Source organism: Felis catus, chromosome C2 (assembly GCF_018350175.1).
Source record: "Felis catus isolate Fca126 chromosome C2, F.catus_Fca126_mat1.0, whole genome shotgun sequence".
NCBI classification, from domain to species: domain Eukaryota; kingdom Metazoa; phylum Chordata; class Mammalia; order Carnivora; family Felidae; genus Felis; species Felis catus.
In genome coordinates, this window is record NC_058376.1 from 157,547,183 (window position 1) to 157,570,239 (window position 23,057).

General features: G+C 52.6%; 1 long non-coding RNA gene across 1 annotated transcript; it reads left to right on the forward strand.

Moving 5' to 3' along the window:
• The first annotated feature begins 467 nt into the window (after nucleotides 1-467).
• On the forward strand, nucleotides 468-7,176 carry LOC123380205. The gene is made up of 2 exons (XR_006585731.1): nucleotides 468-1,529; nucleotides 2,814-7,176. It is a non-coding gene; the product is annotated as an uncharacterized LOC123380205 (long non-coding RNA).
• The last annotated feature ends 15,881 nt before the right edge of the window (nucleotides 7,177-23,057 follow it).

Genomic DNA, 23,057 nt, shown 5'->3' on the forward strand with positions numbered 1-23,057 from the left:
GCTCAGACTCCCTGACGGATGGGGTGGAGCTGTCTGGGCCCTGGGCCAACAGAAACCATTAAGCCCTAGGAGACCACGATGGACAAGAGACCTCGACAAACGTTCCAGGCTGGAAAGGGGGGCCAGAAAAAGGACCTGTTGGTCACATTAGGTTCATTTCACTGAAGGGAATTTTTCAGAATCCAACTCTGATGTTTGTAAAGGAGGCTCTGCCCGGGACCATCCTGAAAGTCAGAAGTCAGAGGCGGAACTTGGTCGCTAAATTGGGGGTGTCACCTCTGGACGGAACATTGGTGTGTTTAAGCCTGGGCAATCATACCCCTGAGCTATTCAGTCACAGGAGGAGTGAGAACTCAAGGACAGAGGAGAGAAGAGGAACTAAGATTTATTGAGGGGCTCTATGGATTTATTTGAAATAGCAGATAACGCGTGACGTGCTTTTACACCGTCCCCTCTAAACCCACAGTCCCTTTCTGGTAGCTGTTTATCTCTCAGAGACACCGAATAACTGGCTCAGAGCAGGGATTTGAAGTGGCCACTGCCAAGCCTGCGTTCCTTCCTCCACGAGGGCTTCAAACTCACGGCTGCGGGGGCCAAGCAAGCAAAACAGTGGCTGGAGCAGCTCGGGGACGGGTTGAGGGTCTGCATGAGCAAAGCCAACTCGGGGGGACCCTCGCCGTAGTCAGAGGGAGCCCCAGGAGCAGAGAGGGCAGCACCGCCACGTAGGGATGCCCAATCTTCTCACACCCTAGAGCTCCTCAAAAGAAGCCAGAAATCTGAAATTGGAATGCAGTTCCCCACATTTAAAACATCACCACTTAAAACGCTCTGCTGGCCAAGCCAGACCCTTTTGTGGGTCAGGCCCTAGCCGTGAGCTGCACTTTCCCAGGTGGCCGGTGGGGGTAGGTCCAGCTGTGCGCAGCAGGAACCCGCCAAGGGGGGCCTAAGCCAGCGAAGCTGGCTTTGTCACTCAACGCGAGGTGTCAGGTGGCCGTGCAGGTCTGAGGTGTCAGGAGATGGTGCAGGGCTGATGTGGCGGTTCGCAGGGCTGGGTCAGAAGCCCAGGCTTGGCTCATCTCCACTCTCCTGGGTCCGTGGCGCTCACCCTTATGCTCACAGGACGGAGGCAGCGCCGCCAGGCATCGCTTCCGGGAAAAGCATCGCTTCCGGGAAAGGCATCGCTTCCGGGAAAGGCACCGCTTCCGGGAAAGGCACAAGGTGCTGGGTCTGTGCCTTTAGGGGAGCAGAATCCTCCTGGAAGCTCCACCCAGTACGTTGCAGCTTATATCCCACTGGCTAGAATTGGTCTCCTGACCACCCCCTAGTTGCAAGGGAGTCTGGGAAAGGGAGAATTTTAAACTGAACGCCGCACTAACCGGGACATAATTTGCATTTTTATTCGTAACTTACAGAGGGAGAATGACTATTGTGTAACAACGTCTTTCTCTTCTCGCTGTGCTGGTTTTCTGGGTGACATTGACTGATTGGCCCCTGCTGGTAGCAGCCAAGGAGGAGCTGCAGCCCTTTTGGTAACAATTTCACACTGTTCTTTCCTCCAATGGGCTTCTGGCGTCAGGGGTATATAACCTGGGTTGCTGTTTTTATCGCCCAAATCGTCCTGATTCATACTCCCAATAGGGGCACCTCTGGAGCCGGCCGGATCCTTGGTAAAACTCACCCACGTGGCAAATTCTATCCCCTGCTTTTATCTTTTAATATACTCTGACGTCAGTTTTTGCCCTTCTTTTGTTCTTTTGTACCATTCATTGATAGACACTTTTTTTCCCTAAGGATATTTTCCTAATATGATATATTTAGTCATAATTTACCTACATCCCTTAGAAAAATTACATCAATTGCCAAACAAGAGATAATATCAGGTGTGTATCAAGTCAGGATAGGCTGGGTGATGCTGCACAACCCCGATCGCAGTATCTTAAAGCAACAGAGATTAATTTCCTGCTTGTTCACATGTCCACGGTGGGTCATCATGGATGTGGAAGGGTCTGCTCATAGTCATTCAGAGAGCGAAGGCTGATGGAAGCATTGCTATCTTGAGCATTGCTGGTCATCACGCCACAGGGAAAAGAGGCTTCTGGAGGACCTCGCCTTGGCAATTAAATGCCACTTCATTACAGCTTATTGGCTAGAGTTGGTCATGTCCTCAAGCAACTACGGGGGCCCAGGCATGCAATCCCATCATATTCATGGAGGGAGGTGAACCAGAAATGTCTGGGAAACAGCAGACAAAATACTCAGTGCGTGTAGGCAAGGCCAGATAAGGGGTATGACTGATTCAAGTTTACTTGTGTTGCTCCTGGTGCAAACTTCCACCAGGGAGGCAAACCCGTAGTGACAACTGCTCTTGAAGGAAGCCATTGTCCCTCTGAAAGGTGCTTGGCTTCTGAGTCTGCGTGAGCAAAGGGGAACCTAGCCCCTGGCTTTAGCTCTACAGGTAGAATTTCCCGCAATTAAAGTAGGGAATGTTCTAGACTCTTACTTCAGCCAATCTTGGATCTCCTGTCACCTCACGTAATCCCTAGAGCATCTCATTCAGGAGTCACCTCGAACCTCTTCCACAGAAGTTCTCTGGCTGGGTGTGGGGGGTGCGGCGGGGAGGAAGTGAAGCCCGTGCTGGGAGAGAGTTGGAGGGCCGGGGAAGGGTTAAGTGAGAGCGTTCCTGAGATTCACGGACCTCAGCATTTCCAGGAGACTCTGGATAGGTGGGGTTTCATGACAGTCACAAGGGACTTTCCTTTCTTTCTATGTGCGATTATATTCACAGTGATGGCATCTTGTTTTCCCTACTCTAGGATGATTTCCCAAATATGGCGAGACAGGGAAAGCGCTCTGCTCCCCGCTCCGACCTCCACCCCCAGCTTGAGGCATTTTGCTTCCCTGCCACTTGACTGGAAGGATGTGTGAACTACAAGGGCCATGGTGAGTGTCTTTCCCTTCTCTCGGCCAGCGGGAGGAGCTACAGAAGATGTTACTTCGCACACATCAAAGCTGCACACTCATTTGGTTGTGGAAAAGAGAACAATGGAACACACCAAGCTGTAGGACAATCAATTAACTTCTACTCTTTGCAGAGAGGTTTGAAAGAAAGAACAAAAAATTAGCAGGCTTGGGAAAGCCTTCCTCGCTTCCCAAACTGGAATCCCTGTCTCCACCGTAATTATGCTGGGCATGTCGAAGGAGGAGGAAGCATGGTGGGGGGCGGGGGGGCGTTAAAGCCCCACGTGGCCCACAGGCAGAGGCTGTTCGCGCCCGGCACTGGTGAGAGCTCTAGTTCAGGTCTTCCGTCTTTCTGTTTGGAAGTTTACTGTTACGTTGTTGCCATTGTTTCTGGCGGGGTGGCGCTCTCTCTCTCTTTCTTTGTTTTCAGTTTCTTTATTTATTTTTGAGAGAGGGAGGGAGAGAGTGAGCAGGGCAGAGAGAGAGGCGGACAGAAAATCCCAAGCAGGCTCTGCGCTGTCAGTGCAGGGCCCGACATGGGGCTCGAACTCATGAGCTGTGAGATCATGACCTGAGCCAAAATCGAAAGTCGGATGCTCAAGCGACGGAGCCACCCAGGAGCCCCTCAGGGTGGTGCTCTTTTTGAGGCAGTTCACACGGTAGACCGTTGGACCTGAATTTGAACCGAGGCTTTGGCACTTACAGCCAAGTGATGTCCAAGGCCTGGTTCTCCAGAAGGAGACCTCCAGATGAGACTTTACGTGCAAGTGTTTCGTTGGGAAATGCTCCCAGGAAGAGCCAGGAGGGGAGGGAAGCGGGAGCAGGCAGGGGTGACATGGGAGGCAGCAAACGACAGCCCACGGAGGAGGGCTCCCGCCTGGCTGGTTCTGGGAGCTCTGGGATCAGTGTAGGTCATCCCTCAGGGTTCTCCATCGGAGGCAACGCAGCAGAACATTTATACTCCTGCACCCAGCAGCCCCAGCTTCAGCGTCCCCCCAGAAGACCTCAATTCCCAGGCACCAAAGGCATTCCTGCAGGGGGACAAAGTGGACTCTGGCAGTCTGAGGGCAAGGGTCCCCCACAGTGACACGGGGACTGGCCATTGCCGTGGAGGCACGTGGGAGTTGTTGTTTGCCTAGCGGGCAGGCACGGACCTCAAGGAATCCACTTAGGTCCACGGGACCCACCTGGAAAGGAAATGGGGCTACTGCTGTGTGTTCTTCACAGGGTTGGCATAAGATGACACGAGATGGCACATACCTGAAAAGCACATAGGCTGTTGCTCGGATGCGGGAAACACTCGGTGAAAAAGAGTAGGATGATGCTGAACAGTGGCACAGACTTAAATTCTAGGCCCGTGGCCTAGGGAGTATCCCTCCCTCCCTTGAGTCAGCAGCTTGCCTCCGTACCCTCGCCCCGGCCGGGCTCCTGCCTGGCAGCCGTTATCAACCTACCCGAGCTGGGTGGGAGAGGCAGCCATCTGCGGGCTCTGAAGTGGACGGGACCAAGGACATGGGTATAAAGAGCAGAACGAAGCCTCGTTGCTTCTGCCTCACTTGGCCCCTCGGAGTGCGAAAGCAGCTCGAGGCCGCCACCTGCTACCCGTCCCCCACCAGCCTCCTTCCGTGACACTTCATCAGTCCAGGCGTCTGTCTGCCCGCCAACAGCAACCGGCTCACACCCCAGCCATTCTCCTTTCTTCTCCTCTCCATCCTCAACACAAGCATTGAGATTCTGCACCGTCTCAACCCTGAAAGATAGTTTTACAACGAACCAAAGCTCGTGTGGGCAGAGAGCCTGTCTCAGTAAGCACTGCGAGGAACATAATGATGACAAGGATATGGTCCCTGCCCACCCGGAAGCCAGGTTTGCTGACCGAAGACCTCACTCCCGTGCCACGGAGGCCAGTCAACAAGTGACGCTCGTGGGACTCTCTGGGCCTATCGCGTTCCTGGTTGTTCACAAGAATCCTGCCTTTCAGCGGCAACTGGATGAGCAGGGCCTGTGCTGCTGTGTGCCATTGTATGACATTATGAAATTTGCTGTGGACTGAGGGACAATGTAAGGTGCTGTCCTTGAGACAGATCTGCTTCACCCCTTTCCAAATGGGAAGTGTTTTTGAACTTGCTCTGTTTGTATTTCATTACTGTGTGTAAGGCATATTAGCGAAAGGGAAATCTACTGCCGGAGTCCTTAGGTTATACAACCGTGGGGAGGTAACACTGGGCTTGACTGTTTGGGGGCCCAGAAAGTGAAGATATTACTGGAAATGCTGGACTCTGAGAACAGTGGGGAGCGGTATCACCCCCAGCTGTACTCGGTTGGCCGTGACTTTGGGTGTCCCTCATTGGCAAGTGGCAAGGATGTACGTGTTTGTGCATTTGTGCCTTTAGATCATGGTAAATGGAAGATCCTTTAGAAGTGTTGCATCGGAAAATGGGCTGTGAAACTGGCAGGCAAAGGGGTGGACCGCCGTGGGCAGGTTTCCTGCTCTGGACTGCCTTGGCCAGTTCTAAAGAAACCATCCGCCCACGGAACAAAATGAATCAATCAGCTCTTACCTCTCAGGAATTGGAGCCAAGAGACACAGACTTTGTCACTGGCGGCTGGCATGTAGTCAGGCTGGTGTGGCCCCATTATAGGGCCAGGGCAAGGTGAACCAGCCCGGCAGGAAGGAGGAGGGGATGAGAGGGCCAGCTGGCTCTTCAGCACCTGTTCCTCCCTGGCCCTGGTGCTTCCACTGTTGTTTTCCCCTGGCGGTTCCTTCCCGCCCATAAACTTCCCCTCCCTGCCCTGGGAGAGGGCTTCTGCTGGTGACCCCTGACTTTGGCTCTAGGGCAAACCCCTGGGCAGCCTGATCTTCCCAGCTTCGTCCACCTGGTCCACCAAAGGCATTTCCAGAAACACTCCAAGCTCCTGGCCACAAGGTGCATTCATCCTGGCCTTCCCTGTTGTGAGTGTCCAGGGTCTGGCTCATAGCAGGAGCTACCTCGCCGATGAACAAAGCAGGTGACTCTCTCAAGACACAGCATTCTTCCTGTAAATCAGCTGTCACCTGACCGAGGCCCAGAACAGTCAGTGCCTGAGTCATCCCAGCAATCTTATATTAAAACAGTGAACCACAGAGGTGCGGAGGAATCCAATCCACAATTTGCTGTGAACTCTGGCGTCTGTTGTGTGTGTGAGGACATACGCCGTCTTCTAAAGCTTGTAGAGCCCCTATTGTCCCTAAGTTCAAACACACAACTTTAGGATTAGCGTATGTAACAAGATGAGCCCACTTGGGTGTGGAGAAAGTGGCTTAGTGACCACTAGAACCAGAATCACCCAGTGAGATGTGAGGACCCATAGGCTCAGACGACCTGGGAGCTTGATAGAAAAGCACGCCCTCGGGTTCCCCCAGACCTACGGGGTCAGAATACACAGTTTAACGTCTACATCCCTCTCCCTGCCCTGCGTTATTTGGAAACATATTCAGCTTCATCAACAGAAGATTTCTATAGTTCCAGATACTTTTTTGGATTGAAAGTTGGACTTGGTAAGCTTATGTGTTAATGATAGAAGGCGCCATATGGCAGTTCAGAATGTGGGCCTGACTGATCTCACTGCCTTAGCCAGACGGTCTCCTAACCTCCCAAGACTCAATTTCCTCATCTGCAAAATGAGAATAATAACAGCAATTAACTTGAGAAACCTGCTGTGGACATTAATTGAGCCTATGCACGTGGAAAGCTTGGGGCCAGGTCCTTACTACATGCGAGTTACTGTTATTTTACTTCAGAAAAAGAACAACCGTTCATTGGGTGTTTACTGTGCGTTAAATCCTGGGCTAGGCCCTTCAAACCACACTGGGAGATATTATCATCCTACCAAAGGGGAGACAGAAGGTCAGAGGGGGTCAGGATCTGGGTTGAGATCTCGGCTCCCCACGGCCGACAGAGCTTTTACTCAGCCACATTACCTCCTGAGAGCTGGGGCAGGATTTTGAGATGCCAAGCAAGGAGGGAACACAATTTCTGTGGGTTGTAATATTCGCATAATGTCACACAAAATAACCCAAGAACTGCTTGTGCAATGTGCCTTGGTTCTGAATTGCCTTTGCCAGTGTGTATCTTCCTAATTGCTTTATATTTAATCCACCCATGTGAAGTGCCTTGAGCAGTACAGTGCCTGGCACTTTGTAAGCATTCAATGGCATGCAATAAATATTGGCCATTATTTGGAGGAGTTTGTATAATCTTTATACCAATCCATTTTCAGTCTCCTGCGTTCCAATTATCTTCTCTCAGTCTGTGGTTTATCTTTTCATTGCTTACATGGAGTGTATTGCACGAAAGGCTTTAAATTCGAATATTGCCAGATTTAGCAGTCTTTTTCGTTAAGGTTTATGCTTTGCATAAGAAATTTTTTCTTACTCCGTGGTCATAAGGATCTTCTCCTGTGTTATCATGTTATGGTTTAAAATTTTGCTCTTCTCATGAGGGTCCTTTTTTAACTTCTTGTTGCTGCTTTCCTTCCCACCCCACCCTTAGCCATCCTTAGCCATTAAATGTGTTTGGTATATGTCCTTGCATATGTATATAGCCTCGTGAAATATGCAGGACTGCCTTGCATCGGTTCTTAATTTACATGATGGAATTTTGCTATAAATCTCATCCTGGTTCGACTTTTCTCGCTCTGCGTGTTGCTCTGCAGATGTCTGTTTTGCTTCTGAGTGCTGAATGTTATTCTAAAGTATGCATTGTCACAGTTTACTTATTTCCCTAGCGAAAGACACCAGCCTGCCTCCAGCTCCCCAACATAAAAACACTACAGTAAACCACCCGGTGTTTTGTGAGAATTTCCATGGGATGTATGGGACCAGGGGTGGATTGTGTGTGTGGGCGGGTGGAGACAGTGGATTCTGAATTTTGCTGAATGCTGCCTGAAAAGCCGTCCACAGTGGTGGCTCCAGCATCTACCTCCCAGCACGGTAGGGGTCCCACATCCCCACCTGTCAAATACTTGCCCCCTTGGTGGGTGTAAGAGGACATGTGGTCTGAATTTGAACTCTTCTGATCGCTGCTGATCTGGAGTTTCTCTTCACATACTCGTTGGCCATTTGGCCTCCCCTCCCGTGCATTGTCCAATCCTGATCACCATTTTCTATTTATTTCCTCTTTTTAAAAAAGCGTATTCATTTATTTTGAGAGGGAGAGGAGCAGAGAAAGAAGGACAGGGGAAGAATTCCAAACAGGCTCCCCACTGTCAGCGTGGAGCCCGATGTGGGGCTCGAACCCACAGACCACGAGATCATTACCCAAGCCGAAATCAAGAGTAGGACGCTTAATTGACCGAACCGCCCAGGGGCCCCTCTTGATTTCCTCTGGAAATTGTGGTTGTTGTTGATTTGTAGAAGACTTTGTGTATTTGAGAGTCTGGATAGTTATACTTGGATTTTTCAATCCTGCATATACTTTCTCACAGTTCATCATTAGCCTATCAATTTTCTCCTGCGTCCTTAATTAACTAGACATGAAGTATTTGATATATAGTCGAAAACATTAGCTGAGCACAAACTGTTCCAACCCTGGGTGAGGTGCTTGCCTGGAGCAGACCCTGAGCCAAGGGTATTGGTGTAAGTGGTTAATTTGGGCAGAGAAGACCATGCCTGCAGGGGAGTGGGGGACGGCGGCCCGTAAAGGGTGAGTTCTCTAGCAAGGAGCCCCCCAGGTGAGGTGAACTTCACTTCTGGGAGTAATGTGGAACTTGCCGCTCAGTCATTCTACCCAGAAGGCAAGGGAACTGAGGTGTTTATACAACTCCTGTCAGCCATTGGTTGTGGGGGTGGAGAGGGTGTTAAATCCCCAGCACTTCAGGCTCCCCGCTAAGGCAGCAAGGGCAAGGTCTCAGGCAAGGCAGTGAGGTGTTTGCAGTCTCCCCGCCCCACCAGACATACGCTGAAAGGGCGAGGGGACATGGGCAGGGCACCTGTAGTGCCCACTGCCGTGCTGTACGTATTTCACCCCTAAACCAAGGATTGAACAAAACACAACACAAAACAAAATAAAGAAACAGAAACTCTCATAAGCAGACATGATTATGCCCATTTTTAAGGCATGGAATCAAGGGTAGGAAAGTAAATTGCCTGAAGATAATGGCAGAGATGGGATTCAAATAAAGAACGCTCATCAGGATTGGGGCTCCTGGGTGGCTCAGTTGGTTAAGCGTCTGATTCTTGATTTTGGCTCAGGTCACGATCTCATGGTTCGTGGGATCGGGCCCCAAGTTGAGCTCTGTGCTGACAGCGTGGAGCCTGCTTGGGATTCTCTCTCTCTCTCTCTCTCTCTCTCTCTCTCTCTCTCTCGGCCCCTCCCCTGCTCTCTCTCTCAAAATAAATAAGTTAAAAAAAAAGAATGCTCATCAGAACTGGGGGAGTTTATATAAGGCAGGTTCTGGGTCTGGGGGGAGACTCAGAGACTTATGTTTTTAACTAGTGTCTGATATAAGCTTTTGTATTAATTATGTATTTCTGTATAACAAATTACCTCAGTACTTTGCAGGTTAAAACAACGAAATATCTGTCACAGTTTCTGAGGGCCAGGAATCCAGAGTGGCTTAGCTGGGTGGTTCTGACTGCAGGTTTCTCCCAAAATTGCAATTGGCCTGTCATTCACTTTCAAGTTCACTCATGTGATCCTTACTGACTGTTGGTCATGGAACTGACTGTTCAGCATCTTGACTGGTGGTGAATATACCTACACTCGTGATAAAAACGTACAGACCTCAACACACACACACACACACACACACACACACACACACACACACACGAGTACGGGGAAACAGGAAATCTGAGCAAATCTGTGGTGGATGTATCAATGCCAGTATCTCGGCCATGATATGTTACGAATAGTTTTGCAACATGGTATCATTGAGGGGACCTGGGTAAAAGGCACACCAGCTCTATCTGTATTGTTTCTTACAACCGTATATGTATTTACAATGGTCTCAGAATAAAAAGTTTAAATAAGAAAAGACCAGGTAAGAATGTTCAGAGCAGCTTTACTCATAATCACCTTGAACTTAAAACCACCTCGAGGCCCGTAACACCAAAGAACGAGTGGATGAACGAATGAAGGTATGTTCACACAGTGGAACAGCACAAAACGATGAACGTGAGTGGAGCGCAATTATACGCAGCATGAATGAATGGCACAGGTTGAGTGTTGAGCGACCGAAGCCGGGCACACAGTATGGGTCCGTTTGCATAACTGCAAAATGGAGCATGCACAGTCTGCTGTTAGAAGGCAGGAGAGCAGTTACCATTGTGGGCGAGGCCACAGGAAGGGGCTTCTGGGGCCCTGACCGTGTTCCCCCTTGGGATCTGGGTGCTGCTTGCATGGGCGCATCATTCGGGGAAACTCACGGAGCTGTACCTGTCTGGTATGTGCACTTTTCTGTATGGGGGCATCAATAAAAGTCTTTAAAAGATTTAATGTATATTATATTAATACGTAGTATTAATCAAGTGCTACACGGCAGGCCCTTTCCTCACCACTTCGCGGGCATGGTGCCATTTAAGTTTTTGAGGAAGTTTCTATCATTAGTCCCATTGCGCAGATAAGCCAACTGAGGCTACAGGAGGCAGTTTTCTGGGATCATCCAACTGCCCTGTGAGGGACTGGGAACTCATCAATGCCCTTAATCACCTTGGGGTTCAGAGACAAGGCCAAGCCATTAGTAACGTCACTGAAAAAGGCCTGTTCACTCAGCAGCAAATGATTGTCCTAGCAACACCAAACATGGTCCTCTGCCCAAGTGAGGGGGGATTTCCTACCAAGAACACTTGTGAAATTCAAGCACTTTATCTTTTACTGAAAGCCAGGGCAGGCCCAGGGCAGGGGATGAGCAGTTAATTGCTAAACGCTATAATTGAGTAGGGAGGCCTCGGCCTAAGCTACCGGGCTTGTAGCTGACCACGGAAGTGTGAAAATGACCATGATTAATGAAGTCGCCGAGAGTGTTTTCCTGTTAATGACATTCTTTTATGTTTTAGCGGGAGCACATGTGGTGATTGCAAATCAGCGAGTGAGCACACGGGTGTAATTTTTTCTCTCACTGTTTCCCATTTCTGGCCCAGAGGCCCATTCTGCCCGGCGGTGAAAAGCTTCGTGTTAGTCAACGTGGGGCTTCTTCTCTTTCCTCGGGTTCCTGGGTAGAGTGCAGGGGTGATGCTGTGCGGTGTCCGGGCCTTGGTGGTGCTAGGGGCGGGAGGCGTGCGGCTCCTTATTGTCATCTGTCCAGACCGGTGCCCCTGGGACGACAGCCTCCCGATATGACAATGCACGCTGACCTCCCGTCACGCTGGCATCTGCCGGGACGTCCTTGTCTGTCCGCGGCCTAAGGTCCTCTTCTGGTCGACTGCTCTGTGTCGCTTGCTTTGGCCACAAGTCTTTGCCACAGGTTCCTCTTGTCACGGCCTTCAGTGCCTTCTCAGAGGGAATAGAAATATTTGACTGCCCTGCCCATACTGGGTGCCGTTGGTCCCCCACCCAGGACCCTTTCTCTGGGGACTGGTCCCCCCGGTGCTTGAGCATCGCAAGCTAAGAGTTCACGGCTGCCTTCCTCGGGAGTGGCCCACACCTCAGCCGCGTTAGGTCTTCCTCCCCACGGCAGCCCACAGCCTGGACTGATGGCAGCGTGCAAAAGACCACCCTCTGCCTTAAGGTGGTGTGATGTTCTTTCCCCGTCACCAACTGCGGTGTGCCTTTCCCAACACCGATTCTGCAACTCCCCTCCGCCAACCGGGCGTCCGACAATTCGGTTCAACTCCGACACTAACCGCCCAGAGTTAACGTCCAACTCCACAGGCCTTAAGAGTTCGGTTCCACAGGATTGCCCTTGCTTTGGATGCCAACCGCAGACAGATTGCCCAGACCGTCCTTGCTTCCGCCCGGCCTCTTACAAATTTAGGGGCTCCCACAACCCCCCTCTCAGGTTCAATCATTCGCTGGAATAGTCATTCCAGAACTTAGGACAGTGCTTCACTTACTATTACTGATTTATTATGAAAGGCACAACTCAGGAACATTCAAACAGAAGACATACCCGGGGCAGGGAATGAGGAGGAGGGCAGTTAAGGGGTGTGGCGTTGCCATGGCCCTTCCAGGCCATCACCCTTCCAGGACTTTGATGTGTTCACCAGCCTGGAAGCTCTCCGCCCCACCACTGAGGAGTTTTTATGGAGGCTTTATTAAGTGATTGATTAAGTAATTGACCTTTGGTGATTGAACTTCCTCTCCAGCTTCTTTCTCATCCCTGGAGATCAGGGGGTGGGGGTTCCCACCCTCTAATCACAGCTTGGTTTTTCTGGCCACCAGCCCCATCTGGAAGCTATCTAGGGGCCCCAGAGTCACGGTCATCTCACTGGTATCCAAAAAGACACTCCTCTCATTCTGGGGACCGCAAGGGGGCTAGAAGCTCTCTTCCAGGAACAGGGACAGAGATCAAATATATATTTTTGTATTATACCAACATGGCCCAATTCTGTGGTATAATTCAATACTGCAGAACTCCCTGTGGGACCAGGATGCAGTTGGACTCCACGTGGGACCACATCCTGACTTTGCTCTTTCTTCTGCCCTATCTTACTCCCCTCACTTTCTTATGGGTTTCTCCTAGGTCGTGCCCTGGATATGTGACTTCTATAAGAATTCCCATCTTAGTCTCTGCCTCTGGTGACCTGACCTGAGACACTGCTCTGGCCCATGAGTGCGGGCGATGCAGGGAACTCTCAGGCTAGGAGTCCTCGCTGCACACATTTCAGCCATTTCTCCTCTGCATCTTCCTCACCAGGCTAGTGTGATAGTGTGTGTGGTGGGGACTGGCTTCTTTGAAGCTTAGGACTGAGGCATAGATTCCCTGGTTTCTCAAATCTTATAGCTTTCCAACAGCTTCTATTGGTTAGGGTGCCCTAAGCTCAAGTAAGAAAATCCAACACAAGCCAGCTTAAACGATTTCTCTGTTGCTCATCTGGAGGCCCAGAATATGGGCAGGCTTTAGGGTTAAGGTAATTTAAATCCCAGCTCTTGGGGCGCCTGGGTGGCTCAGTCGGTTAAGCGACCGACATCGGCTCAGGTCACGATCTCGCAGTTTGTGAGTTTGAGCCCCGCGTCAGGCTTTGTGCTGACAACTTGGAGCCTGGAACCTGCTTCAGATTCTGTGTCTCCCTCTCTCTCTGCCCTTCTCCCACTCCCACTCTGTCTCTCTCTGTCTTTCTCAAAAATAATAAAATGAACATAAGAAAAATAAATCCCAGCTCTAATTTCTGGGATTCTTTTTGCTTTACTCTCTTCCATGTATCTTCTGTGCAGATGTAAGACCCTGAATGCTCCCGCCATTGTGTCTACAGCTCACACTTGAGGGAAGAGAGAGATACAGAACTGATTCTGGAAGCTAATTCAGCAGAGTAAGGAAAAACTCCCCCCAAATCTGCTGACAAACCTTGCTTTGAATCTCAATACCATAAATTTGGCCCTGTGCCCATTTCTTAACCAATCTGGCCCAGCCTTGGGCCCGGGGAGGGACGGGGTCTGCTTCCCATCCCAACGCTTGAGCTGTTTATAGAAGAGGAATACACAAACAACGCCAGGAATACACGAACAACACCATCTCTCATTTCTAGGAAGTGAGGGACGAGAGAGCCTCACGAAGGGTGGGCAGTCAACAATGTTCATCCATGGCATTATTGTCCTATTGACTGGGATAGGGGTGGGCACAGGTGGCTTTCCTGGGGATTTCTCAGGTTCAGTATCAGCAATTTCATATTGCTGCACCAATACAGTCAGGAGACTCTGCAGGATGGTTATATGAGTTTATACTCTAACCTAATGGCTTGTGGGTTCTCATTTTTTCCCATCATCACAAGCACTTGACTACTTATCTGTGAGAGAATCTCCATATTGTTTTAATATGTACTGTTCTGAATTCTGGTGAGATTACTCACTGTATCATATATAATTAGCCAGTCCCTTTCTTCCCTGAGGAACTATCTATTCATAGGTTTGCAAACTTCCTTGTGTATGGCCTGCCATTTCCTACACGTTCCAGATCAGAGGTCAACAAATGTTTTCTACAAAGGGCTCGATACTAGCTTTCAGACTCTGAGGGCTGTACAGGCTATCACAACTGCTCAACTCTGGTGTCGCAGCACAAAAGCAGCCACATAAACAAATGGGTGTGGCTGTGTTTCAACAAAACTTTATTTACAAAAACAGGCAGCCAGCTGCATTTGGCCCTGTGGGCTCTACCAACCCTTATTCTAATATTAGTCACTTGGTTTTAGACAATGCAAATCTTCTCCAAGTCTTCAGCCAGCTGTTAGCTTTGTCTAAAGTGTTCTCTTTTTTGAACAAAATCCTCAATTCTGATGTAGCGCAATTCATCCAATCATTATCTGAAGTTTGTGTTCCTTGGATTAAAGCATCCTTTCTCATCCCAACAAGACAAAGATAGTCTGCTCCTTTCCTTGGGATTGACTCCTTATTTCTGCCGGCTTTCACACTGAGCGAGCCCTCGGATCTGTCGGCTGTTCCCATTTGTGTGTGATGCGAGATGCTGCTCAATTTCTCCCCCCTTGGTGAGCTATCTCCTCACAGAGCAGCCAGACCAGTCATCCTTTCCCTGTGGATCTGTAGCAGATGGAAACTTTAGTTGGGGTGGGGCTGGGGGAAGCATAAGTTGGAAGGCCTAACTCTGCAACCAAATGCGGGTCCTCAGTGCTTGGCCTTTTCACTGGTCCCAGTTCCGCTGGTGTCCTTTCTGTCCCCCCTCTCCCACACCCAGGGCCTCTAGGCTCAGGGACGTTGAAGAGGCTGTTCCCTCTTCCAGTGGTGGGCCCTTTGTCATGCTTCACGTCTCATCTCGAGTTTCAACTCCTGGCGGATGCCTTATCTGAACTCCCTCTCATTTACTCCGTATTTCAACCCAACTGTTAATCTCTGCTCTGTTAGAGGGGAGGTCATCGAGAAAGAAAGCGTGGCCACCAATTGGCCTGTGAGCTGAAACTGGCTGATCTGAGGCTCCTCACCCCCTCTCCTGTCCTTGGAGCGTGGGCTCCACTTGCCTTCCTGTTCCCAGAGGCTGCTCCAGGGACAGTGATGTGCCGTGGAGACCATCGGGATGGTGTACGTGACTGAATCAGTTCACTCCTCTGTACCAGCCTTTAAGACGTGGCGTGCGGGTCCGAGATATACTCCTCTTGGTGCCGCTCGAGACGAGCCTCACATGTACGTTCCTCTGCGGACAAAACCTGCCACCCACAAACCTTGAGTGGCCGGCCTCTCTCCTCAGTCTTCCCTGCCCTCTGAGTATGGAGGCCAGTTTCAGATTCCACCTGAGATGTTCCCCAGGAGCTTGTAAAGCAACACGATTCCATTTGTGTGCCTGCTTATTGTCCCATTAGAATGTGAGTGGGGGGCAGGGGCGGAGATCTGAACCACATCATTCATCAGTCACCGCCTCCCTTGTGCCTGACACATAGCAGGCCTGAATTAGTTTTCAGAAAAACAGAACACATGAGCAAGTTTAATTGATTTTTCAGAGGCAGCGGGTCATTAGATAGCCCAAGCGTTGTCCAATAAATTCCCTGACCCTCTTTGACAGTGCACAGAATTAGAATTAAGGTTTGTCCTTCAACCCACCCCCACACTCTACACCTTTATCATTTGATAAAGCATCTCAGTAGCCTGAGTGTATTTATCACACCTGCATTTATTCACAGTTCGATACGAGAGCCCTGGTAACTCCCTTAAAATATCTGATTGAATTTCATGTGGAAGTGAATGCCACAGATTAAATATATGTTGTGTTAAGAAGCTTCCCGTTTTATCACAGCCTGTGCACTGCTAGAAAAGCATTCTGCATGTTAATTAAGATAGCTGGGGGATTTTAAAAAGACTCCTTTCTCTCCCTTTAACTTTATAATGCATTCAGAGGATGGGAACTGAGGCAACTATTTGCAAAGCTGTGAAAATCAGTGTTGAGTCAGATGGCTCGTGGGGTCCCGGTGCGCTGCAGTGATGGGCCAGGGCAGTGTGCGTGTCGGTGGCAGCCGGGTCCTGTGAGCTGGCTACGGGGGAGCTGGGTGACACTGCAGGCGGAAGGCTCTGACCTCTGGCTTCAGTGGGAACGGTGCCCTTGTGGCTAAGCCTGGAAGTTCGCCCGGGGAACGGTGAAGCAAGAGGCAGGGGTGGGAGGGGACCAAATCCGAGAATCAAAGGGGCAGGATGAATTGGGGTACTGAGGATGGGGAAAAGTCTGACCTTCTGCCCAGTAGAACGTCAGTGTAGCCAGGACGCTGTGGCAAGACCAAGAGGGTGCCTCAGACGCCTGCCTTGGCTGCAGTGAGACACGAGCACACGGGTGTCCCTAATGGGCCCAGCTTCAGAGGTCACACGATGATGTGAATAGAGCGCGGGTTGAACTGCCTCAGAGCTGCTCAGACGAGTTGCCTACTGAGCCTCAGTTTCCTCATCTGTACAGTGAGTACAGGGTCACTGCAGGATTCAGACAGCAGGGTGCAGCCGGCACGTGGCAGGCCCTCAAAGTGGGACACTGACTGCTTTTATGCAAGAACCTGTGCCCACTTCTTGCCGGCAGGGACTCGGCGCACTGCTGATTGTTTGATGTGCCTTTCACCCACGGCTCCGGCCCGCTCTCAGTTCTGAAATGCAGCCGGCCCTGTGGAGCACAGAAGAGACGGCCAGGCGATTTGCACCTTCCCGGCAAGGCTCGGCTTAGGAAAACACCCTCACGCAAATAGTTCCAGAACAATACTGCTGTTTGTGGGGGAATCCCTGGCCCGCAGTATAGGAGTCAGGCAATATCAAAATAGTGTTGCAGCTGGGGCGAAGCTGGAAGCAACAAGCAGATGTCTGCCGAAAGCGCTGCGCAGGACACCTGGCCCGGGCTCCGTTTGCTGCGGTGTCTTTCCCAGCTCCGGCCAGCAGGGGGAGGCACCTCTCGCTCTCGGCCGTTAACACGCTCCCCCCGGGAGGGTTCACTCCCTCCGGCCGATCGGGCCTCCTCGGGCTCCGCCTCCGAGCCTCCCTCTCCGCACCCCCCGCCCTCCCCGCCTCGGCCTTGGCTCCTTCCTCGTCGGGCGGACCCGAAGGCGGCGGCGGGGGCTGCAGGCGGGGCCGGGATCTCCTCCCAGACCCGCGACCGACGCCCTGGCGTCCGTGGCTCTGGGTGCGCCGGTGTCTCTGCTTCCCGGCTCCATCCCAGGCAGGACAGGCCTCTGGAGAGAGACCCCGGCCGGGGACAGGGGGCACCCAGGGACCCTCGGTCCTCAGACGCGCCCGTCGGGGGCCGAGACGTCCCCCAAAGACAGGTCATGTGCCAGGCTGACGCATACCTTGGAGAGGGGTGACGTGGCGCACAGAGGTGACACCCCCATTGCCCTCAGCCCTCCCCAGCCACCTCCGGGGGCAGAAGCACGCCCAGGCGCAGCCGGCCCTGCAGCGACGCCCCTACCGCCCCCTACCGCCTGCCTTTCAGAGGCCTGCGACAGTCCTGCTCTGGTGCCCCGCCCGAGGGTGGCCGCCACCCCCCGCGGTCCCCACTAGGGCGAATGCGGCCTCCAGGCCTGCCCTGCCCTCCTGCCAGCAGGAGGCTCTCACCGGTTCAGGCCCAGCAGACAGGGATACAGACAAGGATCAGTGAGAGGAAGAGTCATGTATGATTTATGAATAACGAACTAATTTAATCCCGGGTTTCTCCTGTGCCTCCCATTTAGTAATTTGTTCCATTTCTTAATGGCCCAGGTTCTTTATCAGGCTGTGACGGAGGAGAGAGGTGAGCCATCACACCAGGATCTGAAGGGTGACCTATATACAGGGACTGGGAAAGCAGGTCCTGCGGGATGGGCGTCAGCGCCACCCTGTGCGCCCTCGGGCTGGACACGGCGGGGACCTGGGCGCAACTCCTGTCCCTGCCGCAGAGCTGCGGGCAGGCCAGGGGCTGGGGCCGGTGCGCAGGCCGGGCTGCTGGCCCGCTGTGTCCTAGAGCCCCCGGCTAGTGCTTACACTGGTGCAGGGGAGAGTGGGGTTCTAGCCCCCCCTCCAGGCCACCTTCCACTCCGCTGAGAGTGGGACCAGGCCTAGGGCCAGGCTACCTAGGCTCAAATCCCGGCTGGCTGCCGCTTGCCAACCCCGTGGCCCCGGGTGCATCGCTCGGCCCTCCCGGGAGCCAGGAGAGACGCTCCAGACAGTGAAGGCCGTGCCTCTGTCCCGATCCTGCTGCCTGAAGCTGTTATCTTGAATCTGTTGTTTATTTTTACTTTTCACACAAGGTGACTGAGGCTTCCGGAGGCTGAGCCCCTTCCTGAACAGGGAAGGGAGGTGGTCTGTGAACAGAGAACCGGAGGACGGAGGCTGAGAAAGAAGGTTCGAGGCAGGGACGCAGGGCGGGCCACTGAGGGCAGGCTCTAGGCGCCTCATCCACGCCATCCCGCCTGACGGTCTGACCCCAGAGGTGCCCCCGCTCAGGGTGAGCAGGGGGTGTGGGGGGCCGCCCCTGAGAGCGCGGGGAAGGAGCTAATGCCTAGGCCGCTGGGTATTTGGACGGGAGGCACCGCAGGGCAGAGGGCTGGGTAGTCGTATTTGCACCCTTAGCGCAGCCCCACCCGCGTCTACCGTGTGAAGCAATGACCGCCGGGCCCGCCTCACAGGCAGGTGGACTTGGGGCAGAGGAGTTAAATGTGTGAGCGGCACACCAGGTGTGGACGGAACCCGTCTTCCTCCAGCCTCTTCTCTGCCTGCTGTCCCACGGCCGCTCGCCAGGCTCCACAGGTGTGGGTGCTCTGGGCCACCTGCTCTGGGACAATGGTCATCTTCCTCTTGCACTGGCGGCCCAGAGGTCACAGGTCATTGCCATGTCCATCACCCAATGAGTTCTCCTGGGAGGTAGGTGTGGACAAGGACTTTATTAGAGTTCAATCTGCAGCCAGAAGAGTGTGCCTGCTGCAAGCGTAGCTCTCTGGACGGTCACAAGGACAACTGTTCTAACCCTTTTTGCCTGAAGAAAACTGGAGCCGAGAGCCACTGAGTGGTGTTCCCAGGTCTGTTCACGCAGCCAACACTGGAGGCTTGCTTTTCTCTCTCCCTTTATTTCTCTCTCTCTCTTTCTCCTTTTGTGAGGTGACAATTCAAATCTTTGTCTTTTTTTTTTTTTTCATTTTGGAGGTCTTTACTACTGGAGTATAGTTGACACACAATGTTGTATTAGTTGCAGGTGTAGAGCATGGTGATTTGACAATTCTATACATTACTCAGTGCTCATTACCGTGAGTGGCATCACCACCTGTTACCATACAACGTTACGACAACACTATTGACTACATTCCCTATGCTGTACTTTTCATCGCCATGACTTACTTCTTTTCCTTTTTTTTTTTTAAATTTTTTTTAACGTTTTTTAATTTATTTTGGGACAGAGAGAGACAGAGCATGAACGGGGGAGGGGCAGAGAGAGAGGGAGACACAGAATTGGAAACAGGCTCCAGGCTCCGAGCCATCAGCACAGAGCCCGATGCGGGGCTCGAACTCACGGACTGCGAGATCGTGACCTGGCTGAAGTCGGACGCTTAACCGACTGCACCACCCAGGCGCCCCTCTTTTTTTAAGTTTTGTAATGTTTATTTATTTTTGAGAGCGAGAGAGAGAGAGAGAGAGAGAGACAGAGCATGAGCAGGGGAGGGGCAGAGAGAGAGGGAGACACAGAATCCGAAGCAGGCTCCAGGCTCTGAGCCATCAGCACAGAGCCCGATGCGGGGCTCGAACTCACGGACCGCGAGATCATGACCTGAGCTGAAGTCAGACGCTCAACTGACTGAGCCACCAGGCACCCCAGACTCACTTAGTTTCTAAGTGGAAGTCTGTACCTCTTAATCCCCTCCACCTATGTCACCCATCCCCCACCCTCCTCCCGCCTCGGAGAACCCTCAGTAGCTTCCATTTTGTGATGCGTATGTTTTGAAATGGATTTTTTATTTAAAGTTCTGATTTTGATTTCATTTGAGAGCCATACAATTTAATGGAAAACGGCAATGCTTTTATCATACCAACATCATTACCTCAAGTGGTTATATGAGAAGGAAATCGGTACAAAAAGTCTTTATTTGGGGGATGACAGTTCTGAAGTGTCTTAAGCAGAATCTGTTAAAAAAACTTCCAGGACAGGCTTCAGGGGAAAGCCTAACGTCTGCAGATTCAGAAAGGCTGGAGGAAGGCAAGTGGACCCAAATCACTTATTTTTGCAACATTTAACTTAGCATTCATTATTTACACCAGCACTTGGGAACGTTTGGGAGAAAATCAACAAAGCCTTTGCAAGAGCGGCCTGAGCCTCTGCCGGCAAGTCTGTTTTCTAATTGAGAAATGGCTTTTTTCATCCCACATTTCAAAAAGAGGGAACTATTTCTGTTAAGCGAGGGGAGAGGGGGTGTGTTGTGTGCAACTTGTCCTCTGCAAGAGCAGAGACCCCTCCACTTAGGGAGGAGGCCGGCCTTTCCCTGGAGGCTGGGGGTCTGGGTGTCTTCTCACTTCTCTGCATGTTTCCGTTGGACCCCTGGGTGGAAGCACAGGTTGGGGCGCATTTCAAGCCCCTTCCGGTCCCAGGAGAGCAGCATTTAGGACATTTACAAGTCCCTCTACCTTCATCCTATTTCTCCTTCAGAGAGATGTGCGGGGACTTTCCCGGCTGCCTTTGGAGCAGAAGGGACAAAAACCCGACCGATCCACCAATAGCCACTGACTGAAGCCCACTGTGTCTCTGTCTGGGAATGGCCGGGGACGTAGAGCCGGAAAGGAGATCCATCTGGCAGGGAAGGGAGGATGAATTCCCCAAATTCGGAGAGCTGGCCGGGCCCGGCTGCCCTGGGCTGTGCAGACAGGGGCGCGCGGTGTCCATCCCTGCCCCAGTCCTGCTCACAGGTCCCGCAGCCCGGCTCGGGGACGGCTGGAGGAGCTGCTCTGCCCCCAGCCAGGAGCCACGGTGCTCTGGCAGCAAAACCCGTAGGTCATCCTGTGCAGCGGATGCCGGTTGGAGACAGGCGGGCCCTGGCGGGGACGAGGAGGAGCCGTTCAGGGTCACGTTAAGCTAGAACTCCCCACCGCAGCTTCAGAACCGTCCGGCCTACCAGCTGACTCTGTCCGTCACAGCCTGGCTTCCTGGCCCCAGGGCTCGAGCTGGTGGCTCCCTCCAGGGATCCCAGTGCCCGGAGGGGCCGCTTTCCTGCAGCCACAGCGTACGGAGACAGCGTGGTGTGGTCCATGAAGAGTTGCTCAGATGAGGTGGCTATTCTAACGGAACTAGTTGCCAACTTCTAAACAGTGGGAAATTTTACATATACATCCAGCCTTCCGACTTCTCTTGAGAGTGGGCGACCCTGGCAACACTGAGCCTGAGTGCCCGCCTGGTCATGGGCTGAGTGCACCGTCTCTAAGGGCCAAAGACCTGCCTCTCGCATTTTCATACCCCATTCGTGTGCCTGGCCCGTGGGGGCCCCTGAGTCAGGGCGGGCTCACCGGACACCTACAGGAGTGACAGCATTCTGCCCCCTGGACTACCTCCCCGGGCAGAGCGGGCCTCCTCTCCCTGCAGCATCCCCACCTACATCGTCGTGGCCCTTCCCCTTCTGTACTGAAATGGCCTGTGTACTTCGCAGGGGTTGTGGCATTTATGGATGTTGATTTAAGTTTCCCTCCTCTGGCTTGGGGCCAGGACTTGATCACCTTTAGAAACACATTTTCAGATGTGTTCTCCGCCTCCATAGCCCAAGGAAGGATGGTTGGATCCAGTGATTTCCCCTGCTTTGAAGATGAAGACAGAGTCTTAGAGTGGTTTCCCAGTGGGCGGCTGTCTCATGTGTGAGCGGAATCGTCTGGAGCCCTCTCCACGGCGGGGTGGGGGGGGGCGGCTTTGGCCGTGGAGCTTCAGAGGGGCGACACCGCGTCCCCGATCCCCATGCACAGGCACAGCGCACCCAGAGCTCAGCGTGCCCTCCCAAGAGGGTTCACGCTGACTGCAGCCCTGCACGCGAAGGGCCAGGGTCCCAGTTGGCCCGTGTGCCACGTGATCACCCACGCCCAGAGTCACTCACCACGGGGACGGAGCTCTGATGGAGAGCCACACGTACACTCGCCCTCATGTCCTGTGGAAGGCTGTTTTCCTCAGGAGCCGCTCCCTCTGCGCGCCTGGACATGGGTTCCACGGGTGTCCCGTGGAACATCCAGTTCCCCGGGTGTCCCGTGGCCAGAGCCAGACCCCCCAGCTCTGGGTGGAGGCTCTGTCTGCTGGTGTGGATGACGGCAAGGACGGGTGTGAGAGAGGGGCTCCTGAAGGCAGGCCCAAGGGGGTGGGGTGTGCGTGCGTGTGTGTGTGTGTGCGCGCGCGCGCGCGAGACTGGGAGATGGGTCCCGCCCTCCGTTTGGCTGCGGCTGAGTTGTCTCCCGGCCATGTGTCCATGAAGCAGAATTCCTGCCTGGGGTGGTGCTCGTTGACTGGCTGTCCTGGTCGCAGGGGGCTCCTATGTTGGGAAACTTAGGCAGGTGTTTCAGTTCTGCCTCCATAGTTTTCTGGTTACGGGGCTCCCAGTAGCCCAGAACCTCTTCATAAAATGAGGTCAATATCTCCGATTTCTCGCTGCCCTTCCATTTCGTCATGATCCCAAATGAGATGAAGTTCACATTGGGAGGCTGTTTTGTGAGCTGTCCAGGGCTTTGCCGGGGAACGAGGTACAAGCGTAAAGCCCGGACCCTTCAGCACACTCACCTGGTGCTCAGCCCGCTGGGTCGGGAGCTGGCCTTCCCTTGGAACTGTCTGCCCGGTTCTGTTTCCTGCACTTTGCAATGGGCATTTCAGCCTCAGACCTCTTTTGTGGAGAGACACGTCCTCCCGGTGTATTAAGTGGGCCGGAAGCCTGGGACATAGGAAAATCGTGATTTTTGTATAAAATACATATATAGGGGCATCTGGGTGGCTTGGTCGGTTAAACGTCCGACTCTTGATTTCGGCTCAGATCGTGATCCCACGGTCCGGCTCCTCACTGAGCTCCG